This window comes from Rattus norvegicus, chromosome 3 (genome assembly GCF_021556685.1).
Source record: "Rattus norvegicus strain SHRSP/BbbUtx chromosome 3, alternate assembly SHRSP_T2T, whole genome shotgun sequence".
NCBI lineage: Eukaryota > Metazoa > Chordata > Mammalia > Rodentia > Muridae > Rattus > Rattus norvegicus.
In genome coordinates, this window is record NC_141536.1 from 8,745,918 (window position 1) to 8,754,973 (window position 9,056).

Sequence of the window (9,056 nt, forward strand, 5' to 3'; positions counted from 1 at the left end):
GAGTGCATTTATTGCACTAAGGTTCCAGTCATCCTTTGAGTAGGGAAGTCCAAAAGGAATGCTGGCATGTCACCTGCCATTCACAGAACAGTATGAGTTAACTTATAGCTTGCTAGTTTCACACTTCCAGGATCATCATGATGAAGACCCCAGCTTCTTCAAGAAATCACATTGTCCATTGCCTTCAAATAGTAGGATCTTGACAGTTGGATAAAGCACATCTCTGTTAAGGTACAAGTAAATCCTGATGGAGGGACCACTTGTCTTGTATTCTACTGCCCTAGATTTTACTCTGGTCTTCTAGGTATAGATATCTGGGCATAGCAAAAAACTGAATCATTGTGGTTTTTCCATTGCAGACTCTGGTCTGGTCCCTCTATTAAGGGGATTGGAGGTCAATAGGCCACCAAAATGACTATCAGACCTGTTCATTTTCAGGACTTGAATTGCAATCAAGTATCTTTTACACCTGCTGTGGCTGATGGTCCCCTAATCTTTGGAGAAGAAATATTGTGGGAGACATTGGTGTTGACCTTACTATGGATGGTGGTGCCTCTTTTGATAATGTTATGCAACATGTCCAACTGGATTGCACAGGTTACAATGTCAGGGATCACTCCCAATTCTAATGTCCACTACCCACCCAGCAGCAATTGACATCAAGGTACCTGACTCTATAATATTGGCCTGCTGTCCAAAGCTGATATCTGGGTGGACCAATGGCCCATTTTGAAATATAAGCTTTCTGCTCTCAAGAAACTGGTCTTGGAACAATTAGCTTTAGGTCATTTGGCACCCTCTACCATTTTGTCATTAAAAAGAAGTCAAGGAATATAGGCTTCTATAGGATATGAGAGCCATTAATGAACATATGAAAAAAATGGGAACTACACTAGTGGAACTGCCTTGTCTTAGCGCTATCTCACCCTAGTACTATGTAATGATCCTAGATATTAAAGACTGTTTTTTTCAGGTCCCCCTGGCTCCCCAAACAGAGTCTCTATCACTAGCCCTCTTCCTATTCTTCTCTGGAATGGTGGGATTCCCCGTGTATCCCCATACCGTTGTGTATCAAGTCTCTGCAGGGTTATGCACATCCTCTCCCTGTGTAGCCAGACAAGGTAGCCCTATGTGCTGGGGTCCTCAGTCTAGCCCTGGTATGCTTTTTTTGGTTGGTAGCTCACTCTCTGAGAGTTGCCAACTCTCAAAGATAGTTGACAATGTTGGTCTTCCTCTGGAGTTCAATTCTTGCCCAAACTCTTTCAGAAGAGTCCCTGACCTCCATTCAATGTTTCTATGTGGGTATCAGCATCTGTTTCAACCATCTGCAGTGAAGACCTTCTCAGATAGTTATGTGAGTATATCAACCATAACTGAGTACTGTGAATAGTATCCAGGATTGATGCTTCACTATGGAATGTTTCTCAATTTGGGCTGGTTATTGTTTGACTATTCCTCTAGTCTCTGATACATCTTTGTCCCTGCATTGCTTTTAGATAGGACAAATTTTGGGTAAAGTTTTTGTGGGTGGTTTGTTGTCCTTATTACTTCACGGGAGGTCCCATCACTGTCAGGCATCTCAACTAAGGTAATCTTGCAACAATATCAGAAAAATGAAAGAATTATGAATCATTGAAACAAAGGGGCAAAAATCTGAGTTGCATAGTTCAGATTTATTTTTCAGAAGTATCACATATATCTGTAGAAATCATTAATTTTAATTTTAGTGGTCATATGTTTACCACATTAGAAGTGGGATCTGGACAAATATGGCCCATCAGTGCAGCACACCAAAGTATCAAGCCATAGCCAAGTTTATTCAGAGAATATTACAATTTAAACTCTGAGTGTTACAAGGACACAGATTAGTAAAATGTATAATCACAAGAGCAAACCATATGTGGCAAAACATGTTTATTCATAGAGGTATATAAACAAATTGCAACAATCAATTATAATGAATAATTTGTACTAACCTCACTCCTATCTACTGAGAGGTGTACTAAAGCAACATTGAAGAACTATGTTTTGGTTTTGAAGTAATTGATGTCACAAGATTCTTGTTTTGGATCCTTAGCATTTTCTCACAGAATCTAGAATTTCCTTAGATGTATCCCTTCTTGGAGCTGTCCCCACATCTCCCTCTTTTCTATTTTTTAATGGTAGAATACCCAGAATGGTTTTGGTTTCACATGCTGTAGATAAACTAATTGTCATTTGATGCATTGGTATTATACAAGCAAACCACAACAAAATGAGTAATGTTAGAACAGCGAAAACTTAGTGTATGATATTCTGCCATCAGAAACAGGTATTCAAACTATATTCAGTGCTATTGGTTTCATTATGATATTGACCAGAAAATCTAAAGAATAGTCTGAAACGACAACCATGTGTTATCTTGTAGTACATATTTGTACTTTAGTAGGAACACAAGTGTTATGATGTCCTATGCAAATGGGAAGTGATAAAAAACACTGTTCCTTCCTCAAATGAACGAATGAGTCCAGGAATAAATGCAAAGTCCTTAGTAAAGGTAACAGGAGCTGGGTCCATTCAATCTATAAGTTGAAGCAAAAGAAGATGAAAAACACAAGACTAATACACATTGTAGATGCACAGAAAAAAGCAGCTAACATCACCAGAAAGAGATTCCCATGTGACATAGGACTCTGTGTGTTTCTTGGTGTATAAGGCCCTAACTTGTTCCCATGGGCAGAATCAATATCTGTTAATGTGATCTATATTTCTCTTTGCCTTTAGCTAGGAATTTGCTATCTTTTTTGTGATGTACAATGTCTCTTTGACCTCCACTTTCATCCCTGATTGTCCAGGACTGGAGGAAACAAAAAGGAATCCATAATATTATAGTGGATCCATCTGAAATTACAGATGCATTCCCCTTCTTAATTTTCTTCTAAAAAAGTAAAAGTAGGGAAAGTTAGTACATCAGCATGTTTACTTCATTCTACAATAAACCAGCATTGTTAACAATCAGTAATAAAGAAAGAGTGGAAGTAGGTTTAAACATATGTAGTTCCTGTAGTAATTAAAACAGCAGAATATGAACGTGAAATTAATGTGGTTCTGTTGATGGACATAATACTACAACACAAGCAGAATCTGAAACAATATTTATAAGTTTATGATTATTATGATGAATCAAAAGAGCGAGTTTCTCCTGTTGGGCTGAGGAAAACGAAGTATTAATAGAATTATAAATATCTGGACCATTATGGGAAGCAGGAAAATGGTACTTGTCTTAAAAAATGCCATTTTTTAGACTCCATTCACACTCTCTAAGCAACAATAATTACCCAAAATGTAATGCCTCTTTGTAACAACAGAAAGAATGAAGGAATTGCTTGGTTGATCAAAAAACTTATGTTCAATGTCACTTGATGATGATAGAACACTTGCAAAAGTCCTAATCTCTAAGCTGTGTTTGGTAAGAACACATATGGCTCAGATGCTTGTGGGTTTTATGCTTATACACTCTGCTTCATCCTGTACTTGGAGGTATCAGAGAAAACAAGGCTGCAGAATCATCTATTGGTGCTGAACAATCAGCAACTCTTCTTATGTGATGGAAATCATAAAAGATAATATTTTTCAGGAGCCTGCTGGTGCTTTCTTTCCCCTTCCTCATGGCACACAATGAACATGATGTGATATCATGAGTTTTTCATATACTCTTAGGTAAACCATCAATAATATAATTATCTGCTTGTGGAATGGGAGAAGACTGGATGATTTTTATAATCACGAATTTAATTAGTATGAAAATATGCGATAACTTGACAGTTGGATAGTGATTTTCTACACTTCAGTAGTAATTTGCAAAGTTAATTTGAAAATCCAGAGTTCTGTAATATACTTAAAATATTATTGTTATTTAAGTGTAATGTAATAGAATAATTCATATAATTGTGGGTATTCTGTTCTCCCTGACTTACTAATTGAGAAGGAATAATAAGGTAAGTAGTAATTTATGACTTATGATGTGAATAAATCCATTCCAGAGGTATCCTTCTTGTTTTATAATACCCATAGGAGAAAATATGGTGGTATGGAAAATAAGTTCAAAGGAAGTCAAAGATCCACAGGATACTCAGATATGTCTTTCATCTGCTTTCAAATATGTGTAATGCATTTCTTGACTCTTGACATAATATATGATGACTAGCTAACAACATCCTTCTTTCTAGAGTTTTAAATACTTTGTTTAGGGCATTAATTTTGCTGAAATTGCACTGGAAATAGCAAGCACACCTCAGAAGGCCTGGGAGGATTTGGAAAACCAATTCTATTTCACAGCCCTTCCTTATCTTTCTTAGTTTATAGAGTTAGCACTTTCATGGCTTTATAAAACATCATCAGAAAGTAGAGGAAATGTGCAATTAGATGGAATATTTAAATTTCATCACTTCAGGGTAATATTCAACAATAAAGGATACTCATTTAAAAGATTTCAGTCTACAGTGGGAGAGGATATATCTATAGAGACTTGTGGGTTGATACCACATTCTCAGAGTATAAGCAAAGAGTGAAAGTGAGAGAGACTCTGAAGGAGGGTGGGAGGAAGGACAGCATTTGGGATTTAAATAAATAAATTAATTAAAAATAAAAGTTTCTGGAAAAGAAGCTGAAGGAGTTTTCACTAGTTTTGAAAGTTTCTGGCTAACTTTCATCTCCAGTGTGTGCAAACTACCTCAGGCTCTATCAGGCACTTGAAATGGACTAATTCCTTTCAGAATGACCTATTATCCTCAGCAATAATCACATAAAGTAGCAAGGACAAGATGTGAGGACGGGAAGTGAAGAGTCTTGAATTTGGGAAGAATCCACAGCCTATCAGAAAAATGGTTCTATTTGCTCATTCCAAAGGAATCTAGGTCCCAATCAGATGGCAGTTTCTGGGTACATGGCAACTTTTCCCTCATGGTGACCTCAGATTCCTATGAGGCAGTGTTTACACAGACATTGAACATATGGAAACCAGGATGGTGTGTAAAGTGATTAAAAAACAGTCTTGCTTGAGTGGAGATGATGGGGTATTTAGTAGGGTTCTTCACCCCTGCTACTTCTGCTAGATCACTTACTGCTGAGACCACACAGAATTTCTTGAATTCACCACTGGAGCAGTATCCCTACAGAAATCTGTACACAGCTAAATCTATAATACCCTCTCCCAAGTCTCAAAGACCTCCACATAAAGGCATACACTCAAACTAATAGAAGAAAAAGAGGGAAGAGCCTCAAACACATGGGTACTGGGGAAAATTTCCTGAACAATACACTAATGCCTTATGCTCTAAGATCAAGAATCAACAAATGGGACCTCATAAAACTGCCAAACTTTTGTAAGACAAAGGACACTGTTATTAGTACCAAACAGCAATCAGCAATTGGGAAAAGGTCTTTACCAATTCCACATCCTATAGAGGGCTAATATTTAATATATACAGAGAACTCAAGAAGTTAGACTCCACAGAGCCAAATAACCCTATTAAAATGGGGTACAGAGCTGAAGAAATAATTCTCAGCTGAGGAATATTGAATGGCCAAGAAGTACCTAAAGCAATGTTCAACATTTTTAGTCATCAGGGAAATGCAAATCAAGCAACCCTGAGAGTCCACCTCACACTGGTCAGAATGGTTAAGATTTATCGTAGGGTCATAATAAGAGCTGAGAGAAACCAGATTGTCAACATAACCTTGGCAACATGTACTTGCAATGGTTAGAGAGCCTGCAGGTTTGCCTGCACTTTTATATGCTAATAAAGCCAAGAGTTACTGATTTTTTTGTGGTGATTCTTTTGGCGTTAACAATAGAAATGTAAATGCTATAGTGATTCTCATTCATGCTGCAGTATGCAACATAAATCTACTGATGAAATTCTACCTGGAAATGTTTGTAAATTCTGTGCTACATTGGATCTGAAGTTTCTTTTTTACATAATCTTTGCCTTCCATGATTAATTGGAGCTTATATTGAATGGATGGAAATACACTTTAAGATCTTGAGCATTTTCTAAAGAAAGGCACAATTATACAATGATATTCAATGAATGTCTTGCACAATTGGAAAGGTATCTGAAATATACTAGGAGAACTGAATTGCAGGGGATGCATATTATACAGAGAATGAAAGCTCAGTTGAGTGATTATTTCTCATTTTTTACTAAACAACAATAATTCTCAATAAAAATTTCTTTTAAACAATTGTGTTCATGTTGATAGATTACCACTATTCCCTCAATTACAGAGGGAAACTATTTTTTTATTTCAATTGGTATTGCTTATTGTATAGATTCCTTGATGACCAAATAACTGAGAAGATATAACTTACTATATATGAAAGAAAACATTTCTTCTATGCCACATCCTATATAGGATCAGTCAACTTCAGAGAAGGGTGAGCAGAAAGAATAAGAGCTATAGGAAGGGTTTGAGTTCTATGTTCGTATTTCTTTCAGATTGAAATATTCCATTTGGAGAGAATTACACAAACTCAAAGGAAATGTACATGATTCATTACCTTTCCATGTCAAAGAGCAATAATCAATGCAATTATAATAAGTAATCAATGCAAGGAAAGAGGAAAGTCTTTGGAAGAGCTGCCTAGAACTGGTGGAGAAAGATCAAGCTACTTAGCTTTCATGAAGTGCCACAAAAGGCCAAATAACAATGCCTGTGCTATCATGGTACCAAGAACTGGGCATAGGTCTGCAGGATTTAAGAAAAAGACACATACTCAGGTCATTTGTGTTACAAGAATGCCCAAGCTTTACTGAGGTTCATAGAATATATACCCCAAGTCCACCCAGTGGAAAATTTTAGAAAGCACAGTGGAAGAACAGGTTTACAACCTCAGGAGAAAAACAGGAACAAAAAACAGGAATTGACTCAATGATGTTATCACCCAGGTGTTACCGCCCAGGTGTTGCCACCCAAGTGTTACTGCCCAGTTGCCAAACAAAAAGGTCACAGTATTCCTTTGTTAGGAATAAAAGCTTCCACATGCATCAGCAAGGCTCAGCAGGGGGTAAACTCTGAGGGCACCCAGGAGAGTTCAACAAGCCCCCCTTTTATATTTTTTAAAGTAGTGCCTGTCTTAGAACACTTTGGGTAAACCAATCACCTTGCCCATCTTTGAGAATCTCTGCCAGTCTCAGAGCCCTGTCTTTGGTAGGCATTGGTCACAAAGAGTTGCCCGTCTTTGGCTAACTATTTCTCATAAAGCCTGAGCCAGATTTGGGCAGAGGAATTGGCTCCTGCCAAGGAGACCAACACCTGCTTAGTCAATACCCGGGACTGGGAGTGCTGTTTGTGAATGTGATAAGAAGCAAAAGGTCAACTACTGCAGCACCAAGAGCCATAACACTGAGGGCCATTGTAAGGTTTCACACAAACATGTGAAAATAAGAGGTCAAGCTGTTCCTGTAAATGCACTCACTGTTGATTTAAATTTAGAATTACCGATTGTCAGTAACTTCTTCTGAACATTTATTTACTGTGATTGTCTTAACATCAGATTAGGTGAGGGCAATCCCAGACACTGTAATTGCAGTGGCTGCAGCAGCAACAGCTGCTACAATAGCAATAGAAGGTGCCAAAACCTTTCCCATGATGGTTCAAGATCAGCTGACCCTATACCGAACGACTGGCAGGCAACAGAACTATGCCTGAGATCCACACAACCAGGGCAGAGTTCTTTGGTCCCCAGCAGCTTCACACAGATGGCATTCCTGTGAAGAATAATCAAGACTATCTCTAGCATAGTACTATTCAGTAACACAAGGATCATCAATCTATTGTTCCAAACGTATAAATCTTCTTGAATACTCAAAACATTAACATTTTTGTTAAATGATTAACAAAAGTAACTGTCTTAACTTTTTGGGTCAAAGTAATAGAGTTATTAATTAAATAGAATAGCTATACCACTATACCAGCAATAATCAAACCCACTATCCTATAGTTTCTGCTTAAAGCCTGACTCACTTCTTCCAATGTAAGCCTTTTTCAGAATATTAAGGTCCTATAATACTCACAAGGAATAAAACAAAAGCTGGTATATGCCAGATTTCAATACAGCAACAAAATTAGAATGTGTACAATCAATATAACTTACATTAAATATTGTAGAAGAAACAAAAGTAATTTTAACATGACCAATAAATAAAAGATTAGGAGTTTTAACACATGTACTAATATTTGCTCAAAATCCAGATCCTGTATCAATTTTATCCACTGCAAATGTAACTTCATACAAGGCAGCTGTGAATTTTTAAATGTCTCTGAAAATGTCCAGAACCAGTCTTCCAAATGAAAACTGTTATTTCCAATATTGGATTGATTTTGAGACAAGTCCACAATTAAGTAAGAATAACTGGTCACATTAAAGGAAAGAGAAGAGTCATTATAACTTCTCTTATTTGATTAATGTTCTGAAGGCAGTTTCCACAGTCTCCATGTTCTCTGTCCCACAAGGTCTAAAAGTTTGAAGCAAGGCAGCTTGTCCAATATGGGATATAGGCAAGCAAAGGTGGGTCAGGAACATATGTCCAATACAGCTTCTCAGTCACCATTGTCAGGGCACTCAGCAAGCTCATAGGTCAAATCATTTTTTGTTCCAGCATCAGCATGTCTCACCAGCTACTCTGGCAGCTAGCACACTCCTGCAGAATCCTGCAGAAAAAACACAAGCATGCCCACTTCCCCATACTAAATACCTGAACAGGATCATGCCATATGTCAGTAAGTGGATCCTTCCATTTCACCTAGGCATAAATATGTCTAGTGGTAGGGTGCCATAGACATTCAGAGAGTTCCTTGCCATCCAAATTTTAAATTTTAAACTAAAAAGATCATTATTTAAATAATTGTGTGTTATACAGGGATATAACTCACTTTTTTATTTGTGAAGAATATTGTTTTAAAGTTTCTCAAAATCTTGTTCTTGAGAATTGTAAGAAATCTCATAATATGGGTAATATTAAATTGTTGACAAAATATCTCAAATGCTTGACTGCAATATCCAATTAGAAAAA